At 46.8% G+C, this 23,346-nt stretch overlaps 1 long non-coding RNA gene across 3 annotated transcripts; it reads left to right on the top strand.

Moving 5' to 3' along the window:
• The first annotated feature begins 5,166 nt into the window (after positions 1 to 5,166).
• On the top strand, positions 5,167 to 22,747 carry LOC107034353 (uncharacterized). 3 transcript variants are annotated; one of them, XR_012061130.1, is made up of 9 exons: positions 5,167 to 5,250; positions 5,381 to 5,541; positions 5,926 to 6,888; positions 9,829 to 10,018; positions 12,241 to 12,350; positions 12,956 to 13,080; positions 19,392 to 20,581; positions 20,885 to 20,986; positions 21,732 to 22,747. It is a non-coding gene; the product is annotated as an uncharacterized lncRNA (long non-coding RNA). The 3 variants fall into 3 exon arrangements; XR_012061129.1 differs by having other exon boundaries at positions 12,249 to 12,350; positions 21,732 to 22,745; XR_001459904.3 differs by lacking the exon at positions 19,392 to 20,581 and having other exon boundaries at positions 12,249 to 12,350; positions 21,732 to 22,739.
• The last annotated feature ends 599 nt before the right edge of the window (positions 22,748 to 23,346 follow it).

Raw genomic sequence — 23,346 nt, 5'->3', positions numbered from 1 at the left:
TGCTGTATTTGCTTTATTACATAACCATTCAGCCACCCCTCTACCCCTCCATCAGTACATCTTAGTCTGCGATGCATTTCTAAGTAAGTTGCACACATTCGTGCACGCCCCCTCCTGAATACTTCTGTGTGCTTGTCATGAGCCACAGAGTTTAGTATGTGTTTCTATCTGAGGGTCAGTGGGGGTAAAATGTATAGTGAAATGCTGAACTCTTCAGTGTACCGTCTGATAGGTTCTGACAAATGCAACAAGAACGATCAACACACAGAACATCGCCGTCACCCCCAGAATGTTCCCTCTTCCTCTTCCCAGTCCACCCCTGCCCCGTCCCCACTCTAGAGGTTACCACTGGTCTGAATTTTTTCATCGCAAATTAGTTTAACCTCTTCTAGACCTTCATGAAAATAGGATCATGAAGTACGTGCTCTTTGGTGTGAGGCCTCTTTCACTCGGCTTTTGAGATTCATCCACGTCATCATGTGTATCAGTACTTCCTTCCTTTTAATCGCTAAGTATGCGTGAACCACAGTCTGTGTATCCATTCATGATGGACGGATAATTGGGCTGTTCCCCTATGATGAATAAAGCTGCTAGGAACATTCTAGTACACGTCTTCTTGAGAACAGAAGCTGTCATTTTGGAAGGTAAATACCAAGGAATGGAATCACTAGATGACAGGATAGGTGTATGTTTAGTTTTATAAGAAACTTCCAGATCTTTTTCCAGAGTGGACGTATCATTTATACTCTCACCGACCATGTATGGGAGTTCCAGTAGCTCCCTTCCTTGGCAATAGTTGGCATGGTTGGTCTTCAGCCATACGGTAAATCTCCTTGCAGTTTTCTTTTGCATTTCCTTGATGACTAATGATGAGGTGCTTACTGGCCATTTGTATATATTACTCTGTGTCTCTTCAGTTCTCTTACCTATATTTTGTCAAGTTGTAAGTCTATTATCAAATTGTAAATGTTCTTGTGTATTCTGGACATTAGTCCTTTGTCAGATGGTTGTTTTGTAGACGTTTAATCCAAGTCTATGGCCTGCTTGTTTCTTTTTTTTTTTTTTCCTGTAGTTTTACTGAAATAGAGTCGACATGTAACATTAAAAGCTTATGGTTTACACCGTGTTGATCTGATAACACACACACATTGCAAAATGATCGCCACCACTGCCATCACATCACATAGTCACCATTTCTTGTTTCGTGGTGAGAACATTAGAGATCCACTCTCTCAACAACTTGGTTTGTTTGTTTTTTAAATGAATGATAATTGACTTACAGTATTATATTAATTTCAGGTGTACAACATAGTGACTCAGCGTTTTTATACATCACAAAGTGATCACCATGCTAAATCTTGTTCCTACCTGTCACCATACAAAGTTATGGCAATAGTATTAACCATATTCTCCATGTTGAATATTATATCCCCGTGACTTCATTTTATAACTGGAAGTTTAATACCTCTTATTCTCCCTCACCTATTTCACTCATCCCCCCACCCCACAATAACTTGTTTTCTTAACAGTATATTTTGCTGGGCTGAAGTTTTTAATTTTGATAAAGTCTTACCAATTTTTTCCGAAGAAATATCTAAGTTGTAAAGATACTCTTTTATGTTTCTTCTAGAAGCTTTGTAGTTCTAGTGTTTATGTTTAAGTCTGCTATCCATCTTGAATACATTTTTTTGTATATGGTGTGAGACAGGAGTTGAGGTCCCCTAACTGCATGTAAATATCCAGTTATTCCAGCACCATTTGTGAAGAAGATTGCTTTGGTGCCTTGCTCAAAAAGCTATCTATCTTAACAAGATTAACATGCATAAATCAGTTGCATTTCTTTACACTAACAATGAAATACCAAAATATCAGAAAAGGAATGTAAAAAAAAAAAATCCCTTTTAAAATCACATCAAAAAAAAAAAAAAACCAAAACTTACCACTAAACCTGACAAAGAAGGTGAAAGACTTCTACGCAGAGAAATAAAAAACAATGATTAAGGAAATTAAAGAAATGGAAAAATATCCCATGCTCTTGGGTTGGAAGAATCAATATTGTTAAAATGGCCATACTACCCAAAGCAATCTACAGATTTAATGTGATCCCTATCAAATTACCCAGGACATTTTTCACAGAACTAGAACAAATAGTGCTAAAATTTATATGAAATCACAAAAGACCCAGAGTTGCCAAATCAATATTGAAGAAAAAGAATGAAGCTGGAGGAATAACACTCCCAGACTTCAGACAATACTACAGAACTACAGTAATCAAAACAGTGTGGTCTGGGCACAAAAACAGACGTGTATCAACAGAACAGAATAGAGAGCCCAGAAATAAGCCCACACACTTACAGTCAATCTTTGACAAAGAAGACAAGAATATACAATGGAGAAAAGACAGTCCCTTTAGCAAGTGGTGTTGGGAAAACTGGGCAGCCATGTATTAATCATAGAACACTTCCTCACACCATACACAAAAATAAACTCAAAATGGCTTAAAGATTTAAACATAAGACAAGACACTATGAACCTCCTAGAAGAAAAAATATGCAAAGTATTTTCCAGCATAAATCTTAGTGATGTTCTCTGAAGGCAGTCTACCCAGGCAATAGAAATAAAAGCAAAAATTAACAAATGGGACCTAATTAAACTTATAGGCTTTTGCACAGCAAAGGGAATGATAAAACAAAATGACAACCTACAGAATGGGAGAAAATACTTAAAAATGATGCAACTGATAAGGGCTTAATTTTCAGAATATATGAAGAGCTCATACAACTTAATAACAAAAAACAAACAACCCAGTCCAAAAATGGGCAGAAGAACTAAACAAGCAAGGCTCCAATGAAGACATACAAATGGCCAATAGGCACATCAAAAATGCTCAGTATCACTAATTATCAGAGAAGTGCAAATCAAAACTACAATGAAGTATCACCTCACACCAGTCAGAATGGCCATCATTCAAAAGTCCATGGATGATAAATGCTGGAGAAGGTGTGGAAAAAAAGGGAATCCTCCTACACTGTTGGTAGGAATGTAGTTTGGTATAACCGTTAGGGAAAATAGTATGGAGATTCCTCAAAAAAACTAAAAATAGATGTAATGTATGATCCAGCAATCTCACTCCTGGGCATATGTCCAGAGGGAATGCTAATTCAAAAAGATACATGCACCCCAGTGTTCATTGCAACACTATTTACAATAGCCAAGATATGGAAGCAACCTAAATGTCCATTGACAGACAACTGGATAGAGAAGTTGTGGTATACACACACACACACACACACACACACACACACACACAGTGGAATACTACTCAGCCATTAAAAAGGAATAAAATAATGCCTTTTGCAGCAACATGGATGGACCTGGAGACTGTCATTCCAAGTGAAGTAAGCCAGAAAGAGAAAGAAAAATACATATGATATCACTCACATGTGGAACCTAAAAAAAAAAAAGACACAAATGAACTTATTTACAAAACAGAAACAGACTCAGAGACATAGAAAACAACCTTATGGTTACTAGAGGGGAAAGAGGGTGGGAAGGGATAAATTGGGAGATCGAGATTTGCAGATACTAACTACTATATGTAAAATAGATAAACAGCAAGGTCCTACTGTAAAGCACAGGGGACCATATTCAATATCTTGTAGTATCCTATAATGGAAAAGAATATGAAAAGGAATATAAGTATGTATATGTATGACTGAAGCATTATGCTGTACACCAGAAATTGACACGACATTGTAAACTTACTATACTTCAATTAAATAAATACAAAAATGGGGGAAAAAAGTCTACCCACTTAATAACAAACATGGGTCTTGAGTGTGTGTTTTAAAAGCGTGCTGTTATTACTGCCAAACACCAGCACAGAGAGGGTCTCACTGTTCCTGCATGCACAGCTCCTACTTGGACGATTTTGCAGCCCTTCTCTGGACATGGAGAGGAAAATGCTTGGACCCTTGGTTCCTTCTGAAGCCAGGCCGCTTTCTCCTGACCTGGGAAACTAGTGCATGTTAAATATAGTGCCATCTTTTTGAATGCTTTTTTTTTTTAATCTCATGACTTAAGTTTCATGACTTCAATTGAAATCTTTTTTTTCCCCAAATGATTCATGGAGGAAATCTCTGCATCCGATTTTGTCGAGGAGGGGAAATAGAATACCCAAAGGCCAGTTCGTGTTTCTCCTATGAGGTGAGAGCCACGCTGTCCTCCATGTAGTCTGGTTGCAGCTAAAAGCAGCTCACGTTGTCCTCAGCCGCTTGCCCATTTCTGCCTCAGCCTCCTGCTTTTTCCAGGCCTGTCCTGAATCTGAACTTGAGAAAGCTCTTTGGTGGGGCTGGGCCTGGTGAAACTGTCCACCAACTGGGTGGTGTTTTGAAAATGAAAATGTTTTAGATAAGATCATCCTATCGAAAAAGAACAGACAACAAAAAAGAGCCCCCCCCCCTTTTTCTTTCTTTTTTTGGGAGTAGAAGGATGGACTTTAATCCGTATTTCATAAGAAAAGAGATTGAATCTCCACGCCTATTTTTCTTAAGTGAGGACATAGGGAAATAGGGGGCTAGAAAGCTTAAGAGCAAAGCACCTTGCCTGGTGTGCAAATTTGTGGACTTATGCAGAGCCCTAAGTGGAGGGAAGCCTTATGCGCCCCTGCCCAACTCATGTGACTTGTCCATGGAAAATCCTGCTGTCGCTCTGAGACCACGCAGAGAACTAGTGACCAGCCTGCCTTCTGATGCTTGCCTCCTCCAGCTCTAGGATGGGAGGGGCCAGCACCCTCACCTGGTCACCGTGGCAGGTGCTCCAAGCCCAGAAGGTGGAATCTCCATTACTGGCAGTAGCCAGACCACCAGAAACACTTGGCTGACAGTGGTCCCCTACCACATTCTAGCTGGTGATGAAGGTAAAATCTCTTTGTGTATCTCCCCTCTGTGCACTGCCGTCTGGTTAGTGGGTCTCATTACCAATACCCAGAATCTGGGAATTCAGAGTTGTTCATTTTAGTCTGGAAGGACTATGCTTACCTGACAGTTTGTCCTCCCTTTGTTGAATGGAGTAAAACTTAAATAGCATCTCGGAGCGCCGTGCCTTCAAGTTACCTTTACAAATGATCATGACTCAGAAACTTGGGCTTCTGCCCACATTTGGAGGCTAGGTCTAAGTCGGGGAAAAAATGGAGTGTCCTCCGGGTGTCTGGGTTGTTTTTACAAAGCCCCGGAATTCTCCATTGTCCAGGTGACTTCATCTTCCGCCGGCTGTGCGTGAATCACCAGGCACTTGGCGTCCCGATGGATGGGCTGATAGGAGCACCCCACCTTACAGAGCCCTCATTGTCTCCCTTTTCCATCCTCTCATCCCCACGCAGGCTCCTGAAGAGTTTCCATTAATAACAGGCGTTGAGGAAACCACACATTTGAGGCAGCGTGTTCCGGTGCACGGCGGCTGCTCTCCCGGATCCGGGATCCGGGATCCCGCTGGCTGCCGCTCACCAGCTGTGCGAGCCCGAGGACGCTGGCTGAGTTCCCGGTGAGTCAGGAAGGACCCCCGCCCCGCCCCTCGCCGCCAGCGCCCGGGTCCCTGGGCGCGAAGACAGGGAGTGAGCGCTCACCAAGGCCCTCCCCGCTCCCTACCAGTGTTCGCTTTCACTAGGGAAAAACAAGCCTCTTCCCCGCCTCCCCTTGCTTTTATCTTGTTTTCTTTTTATTTCTTTTTTTTTTTTTTAATAATTCTTTTCCTCCCGTGCTCTACCACTGAGCTCTACCCTCCACCCCCAGGAGTCTCCTCTTGGAGACATATACCCCTGCTCTCTAGAACTCCCCACTTTGAACTCCCCCTCCAGTATTCCATTTTGCTCTTCGAGAGTAGTTTCTTCTCTAGGGCACTGTGTGTTTTTTCTGTAATTGATAACAGGAGTGGACTTCACGACTCTGCGAAGCGTAGGTGCTCTGACCCCTACTTGAAGATAAAACTGAGGCTCAGGTGACCTAGAGATGAGGTCAGTGGCGGAGCTGGAATTCAAACCCCAGGAAGTCTGACTGTGACGCCCACGTGCCTCACCACCACCCGATGCCGCCACGTCCGCAGGAAGCACGTGGCCTGGAGAGAAGACGAGGAGACGACAGCTGAAGTGCCAAGGGAGTCGGGTGGCCGGAATCCCTCCGCATCCGCGAGTCTCATCTCCCGTCCTGTATGCATCGGGGGGTCGGTGCTCTGGGTCGGGGCCGGACTTTCTGCACTCTCCGGACGTCCACCCGGGGTGCCAGGAGCGGAGTTCTGCACACACCTGCACCCTCCCCTTTCTCAAGGCCATGGCAATCATAAAGGTTTGACCACGTCGCAAACTGTTTCTTAAGCGACAGCTTCCCAGAAAGGGGATGACAGCATCAGGGAGCAGAAACCTCTTAAGGCTCTCGCTCTGTATGGCCAAATTGCTTTCCAGTTTACCTTCCTGCCAAAGGACTACCAATCCTGAGTAGGCGCGGCGTCCAGAACACCCTACCCGTGAGCCAGCTAATCATGTCCTTCCCAGAGGAGGCCACGCCGAGGCCCAGAGCCAGGATCAGAGAGACACGCCCAGCTCTTTGAAGCTCCTCATTCCTAGCAGGGAACGTTCCCATCAGCATCACCTGAGAACTTGCTAGAAATGCAAACGCCCGGGCCTCGCCCCAGTGGTACTGAGTCAGAAACTCCAGGGGTGGGGCCCAGCAGTCTGGAAAGGAGCCCTCCAGGTGCTTCTGGTGCTGGCCCAGGTCTGGGAGCCACGGGGCCTGAGGAAGCTGCCTTGGCTGCAAGGGAAATGCACACACTTGCTAATAAACCTGTGCCTGCTCAGGGCAGATCCCAGGGCAAGGTCACTTCCATCTCTAGTTCATGGTAAGTGTTGGCACCTCATAGCTCATTCATATCTTTACTCTGGATAATTGGGACCATGTGGAAAATATCACTCTTGCTTTCATGTGAAGGGTCTGGGTCTCGGAGACACTTGTTATTTCAGACTCAGAGGTTTATTATGTGCCAGACACATTATTATTATCCCCTTTGTTCCCTCGGGAGGGGAAAGGAAAGCTTAGAGCAGTTTAGAAACATCCTAAGGTCACACAGCTAGTAAGCGGCAGCACTGAAATTGGAACCCACTCCATCTGCCAAAGGCTGGGCTCTGAGCAGCCACACTCTGAGGGAAGGAGTGGGGATGCTTACATAATGTGGGAGGTTTTCAAACGATGGAGTTTGTGGCTGTTCTGGAAGCTTCCAAAGCTGGATCTCGAGTGGATTGGAAAGTGGCTTTCCCCTGCACCTTCTCACCTCTGACCCCGACCAACCAAAGCGGGTCTTGGGCGTGCGTAGTCCTTCCCTGGTTGCCATTTCCTAGCACACAAGTGTGGTGAACTCTTCCTCTCCCTTAACTTGCTTTAACTTGACCCATAGGAATTGCTTCTGGAGTGTTCAGACTCCAGGCATCCCCTGCAAGGTAAGTGTCTCCGTTGCATGTCACTTGTCCGTGACACTTACTGTAACGAGTTCTCAAACCCTGTCTCAGATGGGTGGGTACAGCTCAGTGGTAGGGCACATGCACGAGGTCCTGGGCTCAATCCCCAGTACCTCCGTTAAATTTTTTTTAATTTTAAAATTTATTTATAATAATATTTTAAATAAATTTATTTTATTAAAAATAAAATTCAAATCCTGTCTCAAAGGACTGGTGGTGGCCAGAAGGACTTGGAAGGGCCGGGATCTGAGGGGACATGGACACTGAGGGTGGCCCTGTGGGATTCCTCTGCTCCACCGCCTCACTCAGGGGTGAGCCTACACTTCGGGGTTCACACTGGCACTCTGGCTGGCTCTCCTGAGGCTTCTTGGCTCAGCTTCTGGGCTGAGGAGGCGGGTGTGCCAGCGGCTAGAGCAGACGAGGCGGGCCAGGCTCCTCACTCGCCGAAGGAATCCCCTGCAGAGGCTTGCAGCGGAACAGGAGAGCCTCCAAATATTCCCTTTTGGGGCTGCGGAAAGGGAAGCCAAACGAAATGCGAAGAGGTGTCTGAAAGCCCAGAGGAAACCAGGAGGCCTTTCCAGAAGTTCTATTTGTGGTAAGAAACCTTGGCATGGGGCAGCCGGCTCCATGGCAAAAATAGACCGGGGTGCCGAGGAACGGCTCTATTCTGGAGGCAAGTGTCCCTCTGCAGAGGAAGAGCGCTTGCGCCAGAGTTGGGGGTGCCCTGCCCCTCTCTGCTGCTTCCCTCTGGACCCCAGCACCAGAAAGAGAGAGAGAGAAAAGCTAAACACTTTGAAATGAACTGTTGCGTATCGCTGTGCCATTCCTGTCATAAATATGGCCCCAGGAAACAAACAGCAACAAGAAGATTTCATACAAACGCCTGGCAACCAAATGGGGCCACAGTCCATCCTCGTGTTGGCCAGGACCGACTCTCCATCACTATGTTCTTTCTCTCCTTTGCCTCCAAATGGGTGTGATGGCTAAGCAAAGGGCACAACGTGTAGCAGCAGGAGGGAGCATGGCTAGACAGAAAATGTAGACCTTGAAGGGATCCAAGACAGGACCCTAAGAAAGGTCAATCTGGAGACTCTTCTTTACCCCAGGCTGACAGCCTAATGTGGGGTTAAAATGCCACTGTGAAAGAAGCAAATGAGACAGGACAGACTCCCGCGGTCCCTCCTGACTCTGGAGGTCCACCACTGCCATCTATCCATTTGGGGGCTCATGGGGCTCCTCTCTTGGGCACAAACTTCCACGTTCATAGGAGGGCTGCCCTTGCCTGTCCGCGGCAGTGACAGAACAGCACATACTAGCTGTAGATGTCCATCAGCTTCCTGACATCACGGTGGAACCAAGCCTGAAGGCTCTCTGGGTGGTCGTGAGTAACTCCGTCGCATTTTCCTGGACTGCTGGCCACGTTAACGCTGCTATGAACAGACACAAATATGTAGGGTCACCAATAGATTTGCACTCCTTGGAAAAGGGTGCTTTATTTTATGGCCCAAGCAAAGGAGCTTATACCCAGTATCTCCTCGGCTAGGACTGGGATACATCAATCAAATCGGCTCACCCCTCCTCTTGCAGAAGATGGATAGGGCACCTCCCTCCCTTTCCCTCTTTTCAGCCAAGAACTGTCAACATCCAGCTGTGGCTTTGCACTCGGCTGCCACTCAGCCTGTTGGAGTTGAAAGGTCAAATGTCATCTGGAATTAGCAGCCTGGCTTACCAGCAGCTCTTCTGTCTTCACAGAACACGAGGGCAGCTGTCAGAGGGCTTAGGCAGGGACTAGAGAGGGAATTCCCTCTCTGCCAGTGGAGGGAAGTGCACCCATCCTGGAGGGAAAATGGCGAGATCTGCCCCCAGGAACTTTATAGCTGGTGGTTAAGCTCCCCATGCAAATAAAGCAGGTAGGAGAGTGAGGGAGGTTTTCAGGAAGACAGAAAGCAGGGCAGAGGGTGGTGAGGGGGAGGAAGCCCCAAGCCAGGCCCCGGGGGCCCAGTGCATTGAAAGACCATCCACGAGCTGGATTCGGGAAGGCATTTGGTTTTGCAAGTATGAGCAGAAAAACCTTTATTCACATATTTCGAATGTTGGGCTGAGTCAAAATGGGTTGCTTTTTTCTGGAAGCATCCCATTTCTTTGAGCTGAACTTCTCCAGTCATGTTATTTCAAGTGTATGGGCCACCATACACACACCCCACCATCCTCTGCAGGATGTTGGCACGCAACCCAGGCCCAGCCAATGAGAGTGCCTCTTTGTCCTGGGCTGGCCCAATCACTTCCTGGGCAGATGGAGTCTCAGGGAAGTCTCATGCCTGTTCCAGACGCTGTGCTAGAAGCAAGTGATCTGGGGTTGCTGGTTGCTGGTTGCCGGTTGCCACTCTCCAATCCACGTCGAGAACCCACTTGGAATGGTAGAGAAGGACGACCCAGTTTGAGAGAGCACCTGGACGGCAGAACTGGGATCCTGGATCCGTTTGTACCCGGTTGCTAGCTCCACCCCATCCTTTCCAGGTAAGAAAATCAGTAAATTATCACCCATCTGTTGCTTGTCTTGGTCTGAGTAGCATTTCTGTCACTTGCCACCATCAAAGCCCTGGTGCACTTTCTATTACAGGGAATGTCTGGGTACAAGAAGGGCCCTGCAGTCTCTGAAAAGAGTGTGCTGGTATGTAATAATTGTAGACTTACATGAAGAGTAAAACAGAAATGTTTAGGTTAACTTGAGAAAGTCAAGTCTTTCCAGCCCCTTGAGAAGCACTCATTGACCTAGGACTAATTGATAGGCTAATAAGGAATCCTTCCTCTCCATTCATCCAGGGAGGTTCATTCACGGGGGTTAGTATTGGTTTGCAGGTAGATCAGGGTGAGTGAATGAAAGGAAAAGAAATTTCCTTACCCGTGAAAAGGCCACCCAGACGTTGAGTTGACAAGCATCACTTCACCACCAGCAGAGCCGGTTTCTCTGGCAGGTCCTGGGGTTTGAAATGGTGTTCCCTGGCTAGGGAATGACCCATCTCTGCCAGAACCTTCCCTCCTACTCTACTGGGGGTCTGATTAGGATCTCCTCCAGAAGGAGGTGGCCTTGTGCCTGGGGGTGTTTCAGTCTGTCTGCCCCGGAGCCTGGGGCAGTCTGCCTTCACACACGGACCATCTGTTACCCAGCCTTTTCGCTCTTTCAGTCCAACCTTCCCTATCACTTATTCTGAAATTGGGACCGTTTCCCAAACCAACAATTGCCCAGTCCACAGTGTTCTCTGCTGAGTGTCCCCACAGGAGAGACGGGAACACGGTGAATAAAAACAGCAATCTTTGCTCCCCGCCCTAGTACCAGGACTGTTTTGCCAGGCTGCTATTACATGCCATTCCTGTCTTCTGTTTGATTTCACATGATGTAAATTGTCTAGAAGATGGGCAGGAACTCTAGATGATCTCTTTCTAGAAGCATTGGAAGAAGGATGTTTTGTAATGAAACAAATTGGAAGTCAAGCCCAGACTTAAGCACTTACTTGCTTTTGACTTTGGATGAGTTCTGTGTACTGCTGAACCTCAGCTTTCTGCTCTGTACTATGGGGATAATAATACTGCAGTGTTTAAGACTGGGTTGAGCTGTGAGTGACAGAGCTCTGAATTTGGTGGCTCAAAACACTCATGTAAGAGACACCTGTGGATGGTGGTTGCCAAGGGCTGAGGGAGGGGGAGAATGGGGAGTTATGTTTTAATAGGTATGGTTTCAGATTTATAAGATAAAATGAGTTATGGGGATGGATGGTGGTGATGGCTGCACAACAATGTGAATTGTACTTATTACTGCTGAGCTGTACCCTTAAATTGGCTAAGATGGTAAATTTTATGTTATGTTATTTTAACTCAGAAAATAAAATTATTAAAAAAAATTTTTGAGATGTATTAACCACCCCTCCCCCACCCCTCTAAAATACAAGACTCCCAGGGCAGGTAGTTAGGGCTGGTTGATTCAGTCCATGAAATCATCACAGACCCAGGCTCCTTCAGTTTTTCTGCTCTAGCTTCCATTCCAAAGGTCACCTCATAGTCCAAAATAGCTGCTAGAGCGCCAGCCATTATGTTCCAGACTATGAGAAAGAAGAACTACATTCTGACTCCCTTTTTAGGAACCTTCCCAGAAGTCTATCATGGAACTTCTGCTTATATTTCATTGGCTAGAATTTAGTCACATGGCCATTTCTGGCTTCAAGGGAGTCTAGGAAATGTGGTTGTGGTAGGAAGCCTGGAATCCTTGCCTCCTGGTATTCACACTCTTGTGTAATTCCCTCCCCTTGAGTGTGGCCCCATCTTGGTAACTTTTTTTTAACCAATACAATATGGGAAAAGTGATTGGATTAGGTCACAAAGAGATGGTGACTTTGATCTTGGGTGCCGTCTCTTGCTCTCTTGCTCTGAGGAAAGCCAGCCACCATGTTGTGAGCTGTCATGTAGAGAGACCCATGTAGCAAGGAACTGATGTCTCTGGCCAAAAGCTAGTGAGGACTGGAGGCCCTCAGTCCTACAGCCTCATGGATGAGCTTGGAAGACCATCCTCCTCTAGTTGAGCCTTCAGATGACTACATCCCCAGTGGACATCTTGACTTTATCTCTTGAGAGACATGATCCAGAAGACCCACAAAATTGACCCACAGAAACCGCAAGATAATAGTTTGTTATTTTCAGCTAAGTGTTGGGCTTATGTGTTACCCAGCAGTAACTAACTAATACAGTTTTCCAGGTTTCTGTGAGTAAGAAGGAAAAGAAAGATGGAATTGGGAGGCAACCAACAGTCCCTGTCATGTGTACCTACCTCACAGGATTGTTGTGAGGATGAACTGAGGTAAGTGTACAAAGTGTCCACCTCCAATCTGCCAGCACCCAGGAAGTGCCTGAGGAGAGGCAAGTAGTGAAGGGCCACTATCCAGAGTCTGTTTCCAAGGCTTCTCACCAAACTCTTCCAGAAGACGCAGCTGTGCTGTATCTAATATGTGCTTGCCCTTGCCTCCCTCTCTTATGGTTCAAACCCCTTCCCCAAATCCAACCAGTAGAATGATTACTCCTGCAAAACAGAAGATCCCCAAGCCAGCTAGTAGGCTCACAGAACAGTAAGATGTTAGAGGAAAGGGGGCTGAGAGCCCCTTGAATCCAGTCCCCCCAGTTATATTGTGAACCAGACACTTGCTCAAGATCACCCAGCCTCAAGGTAGAGGTGAGAGCTGTACACCCCCCTAGAAAGATGCCTGACGTCTCTGCTCCACCTTCTGTCTGCACTGATATGGGCTGAAGCAGAACCTCGGGTCTGAAGCATTTAGAGAGTTTTCCTGTAAAATGATAGCACTAGTTCAACTGAATTTTCTCTTCCCAAGAGGAGATGAGGTTAGGTGGGTGGGACAGGAAATGGTTTTGAGTGAATGAGTGTCATGTTTCTATCTGGTTTTCCTTTAGGCAATTGAAGATGATTCCTCTTGTCTGTCTAGAGAGACCTGAAGTCCATGCAGTGCCCCCAAGAGCCTGTCCCTCATGGATGTTACCGGGAGAAAAACCTAGAGAGTGTTCCCCTGGGTCCCATGGTAATGTGTGCATCTAACTGAGGCAAGAATTATCTTCCCCTTCATGTGATCACCCTTCTCCCAGAACAGAGGGATTTTGTCAGCCTGGAACAATGTGTACTCCTGAGTCATTTCATGTATCATGAAATCCCAATTTTTCAGAATGGGTTGAGACCAAGGTTTTTAGTGAAACTGTCCTGGGGGGAAAAAATTGGCACTAAGTCCCAAGACTTTTTTCCCCTTGATCTCCGTCCATCATGATGGAAGATAAAATGTATCAGTATTCTTGCTCCTGATTTTTTATTAGTGAACTAGGATATACAAGAACTTAATAAAATATTCACAAAAGGCTTAACTACATTATTAAAAACCTTCTTTACCAGTCCCTTTTCTCTTAGGCAGAGTGAGGTTCACAGCCTTGGAATGGGGCGGGTGGGTGGTGAGGAGAGGTGAAGCCCTGCCCCTTAGTCTCTCAATCCCCGCCCACAGCCCCATCCCCACTTCACTGCTATTTAAAGCCTCACCTAGCCTTGCTCTCTGCTCACGTCCTATCAGAGAAAGGCAGCATTTGGACCCGTTGTCATCGTGGGTCTGAGTTGCCTGCGCCCTGGTGCTTGTTATTTGAATTTCGTAAAAGCAACGATTTCTTTAAAATCAGTGAGCGTGAGGGGAGATGGGTGTATACGTGGGCTATTATTCTTCTTTAATGCCGGGTTAACGTGCTTCTGTAAGTTTGAAAAATGGACTCTGATAAGTTTCCAGCATGAAGTTGCAGATGCTTAGCAGGGTTCTGCTTGGGGAACCCAACCAGTGTCAAATCTGTGTGAGCAGAGACTGGTCACTAAGGTCCCTGTGCGTGCCAAATTTGAAAAGTGACCCAGACCGAGCCAGCATGGAGAGGCCCAGCACTCTGCATTTAGAAAGTGGATACAACAAAATTATGCACAGAAGAGTCTGAACGCCCTCTCTTGTTGGGAGGGAGAGTAGACAGAGCTGTGTGTGTGTGCGTGCGCACGCACATGCGCCCACATAGGGGGGCTTTGGGTGGGAGAAGAATTAGGAGGAAATTAATACTTTTATTCTGACAAGGAGGAGGAGCATTTATTAAGCAGTTGGGAGCAGGGTTTGTGTCCGGCTCAAGATATTGCGATGGACAATTAATAGCCCTTTAGCTGAGCGACAGAGTTTGGACTGGTATATGCGTGATTGTTTTTCTTTAAACCTGCCCCACCATTATATTCTCTATTAGGAATCTGATATGCTTGAAAGATAAGTGAGTTGGCTGTTTACTAACAATGGGCCTCTTTCAGGTAGTGTCACCCACAGGAAACGTTACCATTTGGGTTTTTGTGACCCCTGGCATCAGTATTTAGCTGGTGGCAACTCCCTGGCACTCACCTCTTCAGACCTTAGTGGGTGGCCTTGGAACCCCCGAGCTAAAACTGCATGCACAGAGGTCACTGGTCAAAGTGTGGGGCGCCAGCTCATGCCAGGATTCATGGGAAGGGATATACTCTCGGCACGTCGCTCTGTGTTTTCCTGTCTCTCAGTCCTACTGGCGATCCTGTGTTTGCAGGCAACCATGAATATTGTCCTTTCTTATGTCTTCAGAATACGAGTCAGCCTCAACTGCAGGGCAGCTGGCATCTGGATGGATGGCTACCTTGGGCTGGACAGGGCAATCCAGGTTGAGAACATGGTAGGCTCACCCTGGTTCATGGAGTGGGTCACAGGATTCGCCCCATGAAGCTGGAGGGAAAACCTGGACCCTGAAGAGCTTTCTAAGGGAAGGCACAGCTTGCGGACTGCAGGAGGAAAGGGGTAGCCACTGCACATGGTTACTAAAAGCAATGACACTCAGGAAAGGAGTAATTATAAGAGCAGGCTGCTTGGTCACTAAGTCAGTGGCCCAAGGAGAGAGTTTAGTGCCATACCTGGGACTCACCAATACATCTTTACGTTTTCCTCCTTACACATGTAGAGGAAAACTTGTTGAATTTTCTTTTTTTTTTTTTTTTTTGTCATCTGCTCAGCACTCTGAGAGATTTTTGGTTCCAGCAGGACATGCTGGTGTTTTAGCAAACAAGGACTTCTCACCTGATGCTTGTATAGCGCTAGACGGAATCATAACAGCGATAATAAGGGTGAGCACTCAGGCAGCCGTGCTGTGAGCTGAGATTGTTCTAAGTGCTTAGCGTGTGTTTAAGAGCTGACTCCTGGCTGAGAACAGGCAGCCGGGAGGGGCCAGAGGCTGGGTGGGGAGGAGCCAGCCGGCCTTTCTAGGAGGCTCCCCTAGCATTAGTTAGACAAATGACTTTTACTTCACAAACCTGATTTTTGAAAATGTCACAATCCTTAAACGTGTTTTTATTTAAAAAATCTTCCAGTTTTATTGAGTTATAATTGATATATAACATTGTGTAAGTTTGATTCATATTTATACATTGACATATAACATTGTGTAAGTGTACAACGTGTTGATTTGACACACATAGTGTACAATGTGTTGATTTGACACACATATTGCAAAATGATTACCACCATCCTGTTAGCTAACACCTGCATCTCATCACATAATTACCGATTTCTTTTTTGCCATGAGTACGTGTAAGATTTCCTCTCTTAGCAACTTTCAAGTATATATATAGTATTATGAAGTATAATCACCAGGCTGTACGTCAGATCCCTAGAACTGTTCATCTTATAACTGGAAGCATGACCTTTGACCAACATCTCATTTTCCCCACCTCCCAGCCACTGGTCACCACCAGTCTGCTCTCTGTTTCAACGAGTCTGACTTTTTTTAGAATCCACATATAAGTGAGATCAAGAAGCATTTGTCTTTGTCTGACTTATTTCACGTAGCTTAATGCCCTCAGGCTTCATCTGTGTTGTTGCAGATGGCAGGATTTCCTTCTTTCTCATGGCAGAATAATATTCCATAGTGTATATGTACACCGAGTCTTCTTCATCCAGTCACTGTTGATGGATGCTTTGGCTGTTCCCATTACGTTGGCAATTACGACTAATGCTGCAGTGAACATGGCAGAGCAGATACTGTTTTCACGTCTTCTGAATATATACCTGGAAGTGAGATTGCTGGATCATATGGTAGTCCTATTTTTAATTTTTTGAGGAACCTCCATATGGTTTGCCATTTGGCTGTACATTCCCACCAACAGTACACGAAGATTCTCTTTTCTTCACATCCTCACCAACACTTGTCTTTATCTCTTGTCTTTTTGATGACAGCTATTCTAACAGGTGCGAGGTGATAGCTCATTGTGATTTTGATTTGCATTTCCCTGAGGATTAGTGATGTTGAGCACCTTTTCATGTCCCTGTGCCATCTGCATATCTTCTTTGGAAAAATATCCATTCAGTTCTTCCACCCATTTTTAAATCAAATTTTTTGTTGTTGTTGGTTGTTTTGGTTTTTTTTTTTTTAACTATTGAGTTGTATGAGTTTCCCCCCCTGCTCCATAAGGATACAATGCTATTTTATTATTTTTTAAAATCTGTTTTGATATAAAGTGGCTAACATTTGTAAATCTCAGACTCCCAAATTTATCCCTTCCCACCCCCTTTCCCCAGTAACCATAAGATTGTTTACTGTGTCTACGAGTCTGTTTCTGTTTTGTAGATGAGTTCATAGTATCCTTTTTTTCTTTTTTTTTTTAAGATTCCACGTATGATATCATATGGTATATTTTTCTGTCTCTTTCTGGCTTACTTTACTTGGAATGACAATCTTCAGGTCCATGTATGTTGCTGCAGATGGCATTATTTTAGTCTTCTTTATGGCTGAGTAGTATTCCATAGTATAAATGAGTTATAAGAGTTTTTAGATATTTCAGATGTTAACCCCCCCATCAGACCTATCATTTGCAAATATTTTTTCCGATTTCATTGATTGTCTTTTCATTTTGTTTCTCTCTTTTGCTGTGCAGAAGCTTTTTAGTTTGCTGTCGTCCCACTTATTAATTTTTGCTTTTCTTGCTTGTGCATTTGATATCATTTCCAAAAGCCATTGCCAAAAACATCAAGGAGTTTTTCCCTGTTTTTTCCTCTAGAAGTTGTATGGTTTTAGTGCTTACGTTTGTCTTGAATCCATTTGGGGTTAAGTTTTGTGAGTAACATAGGGATCCAATTTCATTCTCTTGCATGTGGTCATGTTGTTAACCAGTTTTCCCAACCCCATTTGTTGAAGAGATTGTCCTTTCCCCATTGAGGATGCTCATCAAATATGTGGGAGGGTTTATTTCTGGGCTCTTGATTTCTGGGGTTTCTTGGCAGCACCATACTGTTTTGATACCCTAGCTTTGTAGTATAGTTTGAAGTCAGGAAGTATAATGCTTCCAGCTTTGTTCTTCTTTCTCAGAACTGCTTTGGCTTTTCTGGAGTCTTTTGTGCCATACACATTTTAGGATTTTTTTTTTCTTTTTCTGTGAAAAATGCCACTGGAATTGTCATAGAGGTTGCAATGACTCTGGAGATGACTTTGGGTAGTGTAGACAAAATGTCACAATTCTTTATTCCTCTAAATCGTATGGAACATGTTGTAAGCTACCAGCTATTCAATCCTGGGGCTTCCTTCCCTCACTCCTCAGATCTGGGAGAAAGTCTTAATGGGGTGTGGGGTCAGAACATGTATGGAAAGGCCCTCTGGTCCTGAGTCCACACTGGGACTGCTCTGTGCTCCAACTCCAAGTGTCGGGAGCCCAAAGTTGGCAGGACTGCTGCTCATGAGCCAAGTTTGGGGGCCAGGGCCTCTCCCAGTCTCCAGAAAGAGCTGTGTTCCTAGTATTGAGAGTCCTCACCCCCATCTCCTCTCAGGGGTCCCTTGCCCAAACTCCTTCAGCAGATCCACTTCTATCTCCCCTCACCCCAAAACCCTTACCTCCTGCATCCTTGAGTTTCCTGTCTTGGGGCTCAACTTCTTGGGTGTGCTTGGGACTGAAATACTGAAACTGGCCTTGCTCCTTGCCCCTGTAATAGTTCCTTCTGTCCCATGAAGTAGGGACCAAGTTTTGCCTAGCACAGTGCCTGTTACAAAGGCATGACCTTGGGAAAGTTGCCCAACTGTGCTGGACCTCGGCTTCCATTTTGGTACCAAGGTCCAATGTGCTTCCATACCATGTGTCAGTTCTCTTTCCCTTGTCCCTGATGGAAAACCAGTTCAAACTGGCTTCAGTAAAAGGGCACTGATTGACCCATGTTATTGAAAAGTGCAGGCAGAGGCATGACTTCAGGTATGGCTGGATCTAGGTATGCAAACGTGGTACCAGGAATCCCCTTCAGTGTCTCTTGAATCTAGTTTTCTCTGTATTGGTTTCCTTCAAGCGAATGTCCTCTCCTTTTAGTGGCAAATGGCTGCCCAAGTTCTCAGCTTCCCAAGGGTGAGAAGTCCAGGTTGAGTCTCGTTGGTGAGGCCTGTTGTCCTGTCCTGAGCCAGTTGCTGTGTCTAGTGGGATGCGTTGCACTTATCGGCCAGGCCTGGGACCCCTTGCCATCCCCTGAGCTAGGAATATCTTCATCTCTACCCAAATCTTGTGAACTGAGGTGTGTGATGGCAAATCAAAGGAAAATCCAGGCTCTGTTGCCAGGAAGAGGAGGAAGGGAGGCTAGGCAGACCACAACATCAAGTGCCATTGTAGCCTCCTTCACCATCAGCTCTTGGCCTGGCCACTGGTGTCCTTAACCAATTGGTCCTCCTCCCCCTCCCCCCTTCACCTGAGCATAGGCCAAGGCAGTAGACTGGTGGGGAGTGGGTGAGGGTGTTTCAGCACTTGGGGCCTAGCCCCTGCCCCAGCTTCCAGGCACGGTGCAGGTAGGTCTCCTATACTGGGTTGAATAGTGTGCCCCCCAGACTCATGTCCACTCAGAACCTATAAAGATGACCTTATTTGGAAATAGGGTCTTTGCAGATGTGAAAGTATAAAAGATGTTAAAGCGAGATCATACAGGGTTAGTGTGGGCTCTAAATCCAATGACTGGTGTCTTTATATGAAAAGGGAAATTTGGACACAGATACATCTGGTGGGGGTTGGGGGAAGGTGGTGTGATGAAGGAGGCAGAGACTGGAGTGATGCTGGCACAAGCCAAGAAATGCCAAGGGAGGCCAGGAGCACCAGAAGCTGGGCAGGGGCCAGGAAGGCTTCTCTCCTGGAGCCTCAGGGAGCATGGCCCTGCCGACACCTTGATTTTGGATGTCTAGCCTCCAGGGTTGTGACAGAAGACATTTCTGTTGTTAGAAGCCGCCCGGTTTGTGATGCTCTGTTACAGCAGTAGGCATCTAACCCCGGGCTTATACGGTTCTTCTCCTTCCCCAGGGACTTCGAATGGGACGTTGGCTCCCTTCCAGGAGGAGAAGAAATTCTTGGCTGATGAAAGATTTTAGCAGAAAAGGCCACTTTATGTCTGTAGCCAGGCACGCTTCAAAGGAAAGGCCCCTCCCCAGCCCCGAAGTCCAGCCTCCCGTCTCCCTCGGAACAGCAGTGGCCAGCCTCGTCCTCACTCCTCTTCTCTCCAGATCACAAGCCCAGAGCAGGCTCTGCTGAGCCAGTGGCCTTGGGCAGCTAGGGCAAAGGTGACCAGCTCATCCCCAAGTGCCCAGGACTGTCTGGTTTTAACACGGAAAGTCCCGCATCCGGGGAACCCCTTGGTTCTGGGCAATCCAGGAAGGCTGGCCCCCACTTGCTAGGGCTAGGGTTGGTTTTAGCTCCTTGGGAACTGAGGGACAGGCTCAGACACTTTGTGTGCCCTGTTCACCCGTAGGCATGTTTTTAAGTCATTGTCATGTGCCGATTTGTGCCTGGTGCTTTATGAACTCTTCAGTCTTCCTAAGAGCCCTGTGGGGGGGCGGGTGCTACAGCTGTCCCCACTTTACGAGCGGGGGCTCGGGGAGAGGGGAGCCCCAGGCGTGGAGAGGGCAGGTTCTGCTGCTTCCCATGCTGTGGCCTCTCCACTGCACTGGACTTGCTTTGCTGGGGGCACTGGTGGGAAAAGCTGACCCCTGGACCTTCCAGATCGGAGTCTCCTGCCTACAGGAGCAGCATCTCCCTTTAACATCTCCCTTGCCCAGTTCCTGCTCAGGGTCCCCCCCGAGACTCCCGAGTGGCATCACTGAGAAGTTAGCAGCAAGGACTTGGGAAATTCATTGCTTAAGTTTTAATTCAAATGGGTTGTTGCTACCTGCGTGGCCTTGGGCAAGTCACTGCTCTGTGCCTCGGTTTCCTTGTCTAAAAGATGGGGGTAATTATAGCACCCTCCTCGCAGGGCTGTGTGGAGCTGTGGCGCAGGTGTTGGCTTTCTTGTCGAGAGGTTATGAGCAGAGCGGTGCAGACCTTGGGTCCCAGAGTCAGAGGTTGCTGGGTGCAATCAGCAGTGACCTCAAGCGGCACTTTACCCTGAACTTGAGCCACCCACCTGTAAAATGGGGCTCAGGCAGCTCTTTCCTCATTGGATGACGTGAAGATGAAAGATGGATAGGCTGTTGCAAGTGATCCCAGCCAGCTCCAGGGTAAGCGTCCCTCAAATGTTGCTCTGATTGACATAGATGCTCAGGCCAAGCTTGTGATTCATTTAAATTGTAAGCCAAGTTCTTACAATCTTTTTTCCTTTGCTCCTTCAGTGTCCCCACTGCACTTGTTTTGAAGTGTCCCCAGGCTGGCGAGGGGGCCAGCCCTGGGTGGCATTGAGAGGGTTGAGCGTGGGGCACTCCCGCCAAAGAGTTAGCAGGAAGGCCCGGTGGGAGGGAAGAGCCAGGGGGTCAGGAGACCTGGGTCCAGGCTTCATCTGACTTCACAAATCCTTAATTTCTCAGGCCTGGACTTCCCGTCTGCAAAATGGAAAGAACTTCGGGTTTGGCGCCTGGGGCTTGGGCTGGAGACGGTTTCATCAGTCACTCCCCAGGGTGACTGGCAGGGTAGGTAGTTTTCAACATTCATCACTCCATCGACCAGGGCCGGCTTCATGATGGACAACCTGTGTGGTCAGGGTCCCCCCGCTCAGAAGGACCCTGTGCTGGGTTGAATGCTCTACTGTCACCATCTCGGGATTCTTAATTTTTGAACAAGGCACCCTGCGATTTCATTTCTCACTGATTTCCGCAAAGGATGGAGCCAATCCTGCCTTTGAAATCTTTTTCTGAGCATCAGAGGTGTGTGAGGCCGTGGGCCAGGTACCAGGGACATCCTGGTGAAAAATGTTGACGTTGTCTCTGTCCTCACAGAGTTCACAAATCTAGGAAGGATTGTAGTGGGTTGAATGGTGGCCCCCCAAAAAGACACACTCAGGGCCCAGGCAGCCGTGAATGTGACCTTCTGGGGGAATTGGGTCTTTGCAGACGTAATGAAGTTAAAGATCTTGGGGACATTCTGGATTTAAAGTGGGTGCAAAATTCAGTGACTAGTGTCCTTATAAGAGAAAGGAGAAGGGAGATTTGAAAGACTCAGACACAGAGGAGAAACAGAGGGAAAAGCCATGTGAAGACAGGCAGAAATCAGCGTGATGAGTCTACAAGCCAAGGCTGGGCGGCAACCAGCAGAGCAGGGAGGGCAGCAGGGCGTGGACTGCCCCCTAGGGCCTCCAGGAGGAAGCAGCCCCGCCCACACCTTGATCTTGGACTTCTGGCCTCCAGAATGTCAGAGAATACATTTCTGTTGTTTTAGGTCACCAAGACTGTGGTCAGTGGTTCCAGCAGCCCGAGGGAAGTGAATACAAGAGCAGACAGACATCCATCAACTCATTGCACAAGCAAATGTGGAATTGCTAGTGTGACAAGGGAGGTGCCGGTGTCAGGGACTCGGAGTCCCAGAAGGAGTTAACTAATGGGGCAGGAAAGCATTTCAGGCTGAGGGAGCAGCATGGGCAAAGGTCCTGGGGTGGGAGTGCTCTCTGTAAAATCTGGAGGGAGACACCCTCCAGTTGCTTCAGGCCATGCTGGTCTCTGATGTATTGTCTTGGCCACAGAGGGCTTTAGAAAGCCGCCAAACCAGACAGGTGTCCTTGCTCGTGGCAGTAGCAGCAAATTCGGCACCTATGGTTTCAACCCCACCCGTTCCTGTTTCAAATGTTTGTGTTACCAGACTGGCCCCTGAAGGGAAGCTGTTTGCCAGGCACTGACCTGCCTGGAGCCTCCGCCAGCATCCTCTGACCTGGTGGAGCTCGAGTCTGGTTGCCCAGGCCGGAAGTGTTGGGTGTTTGCTGTTCCCAGCCACCAAGGGGGAGAGTTTCACTGCCCTTCATCGCTCTGTGAGAGCTTGGCAAGAACTGGCTGAAGGGGTGGCGGCGAGCAGGGCCCCAGACCTGCTATTTTGGGGAGAAGAACTTGCCCTGCAGCAGCTGGGGAGGTGGGCGTTCTGTGACCCTGGCTGTGGGGGACGGGTCCCTGGGAAGGACACTGGTGGGGTTAGAGGGGTTTTGGCTCCTCCAGGAGGCCAGCTGCATGGCCTGGGACCTGCCACCTCTGTGCCTTTTTTTCCATCAATAAATTCAGACAGATGACTTTCATCTGCTCCACCTCTGTAAACAGGGTTCATAATGGTACCTGCTTGGGAAAGTAGCTGTGGGAATCGAATGAGATGGTTTACTCTCTCGTTCAACAAATTCTTTTTATTATTATTATTTTTATTTTATTTTATTTTTACTTTTCGGAGTTTGGATTTTTACCTTAAAAATTTTTTTTTATAGAAGACCTACTTTTACTTATTTATTGGTAGATTAATTTTTTGAGATAACATTGGTTTATAACATTGTATGTTTCATGTGTATGACATTATCTTTCTACTTTCTATACGTTACAGTGTGCTGACACCAGCAATTCAGTTTCTGTAGGTCACTGTACAGCTGATTCCCTTTACCCATTTCGCGCCCCACTCCCCACCTCTTCTCCTCTGGTAGCCACTATTTTGTTCTTTGTGTCTACGAGTCTGTTTTTCAGCAGATATTTTTTGAGCAGCTACTCGGTGCTAGACACTGTTCCAAAGGCAGGAGGCACTATGGTGAACAAAAGAAGGCAGAAACACATACTCTGCTGAAACTGAGATTCCAGATCAGGGATTTGCAAACTACCGCCCAAGGGTCAGATCTGGTCAGGCGTCTGTTTTTGCATAGACAAAGAATGGGTTTTGCATATAGATATATAGATATTGATGGAGGTACTGGGGATGGAACCCAGGACTTCATGCATGCTAAGTACATGCTCTACCACTGAGCTGTACCCCGCTGGTTTTTTGCATTTTTAAAAGGTTGAAAATAATCAAGGAAGAATCACACTTCATGACA

Source organism: Vicugna pacos, chromosome 18 (genome assembly GCF_048564905.1).
Source record: "Vicugna pacos chromosome 18, VicPac4, whole genome shotgun sequence".
Classification (NCBI taxonomy): Eukaryota; Metazoa; Chordata; class Mammalia; order Artiodactyla; family Camelidae; genus Vicugna; species Vicugna pacos.
Note: the sequence above shows the minus strand (reverse complement) of the source record. Positions and strands in the feature narration are given on the sequence as shown.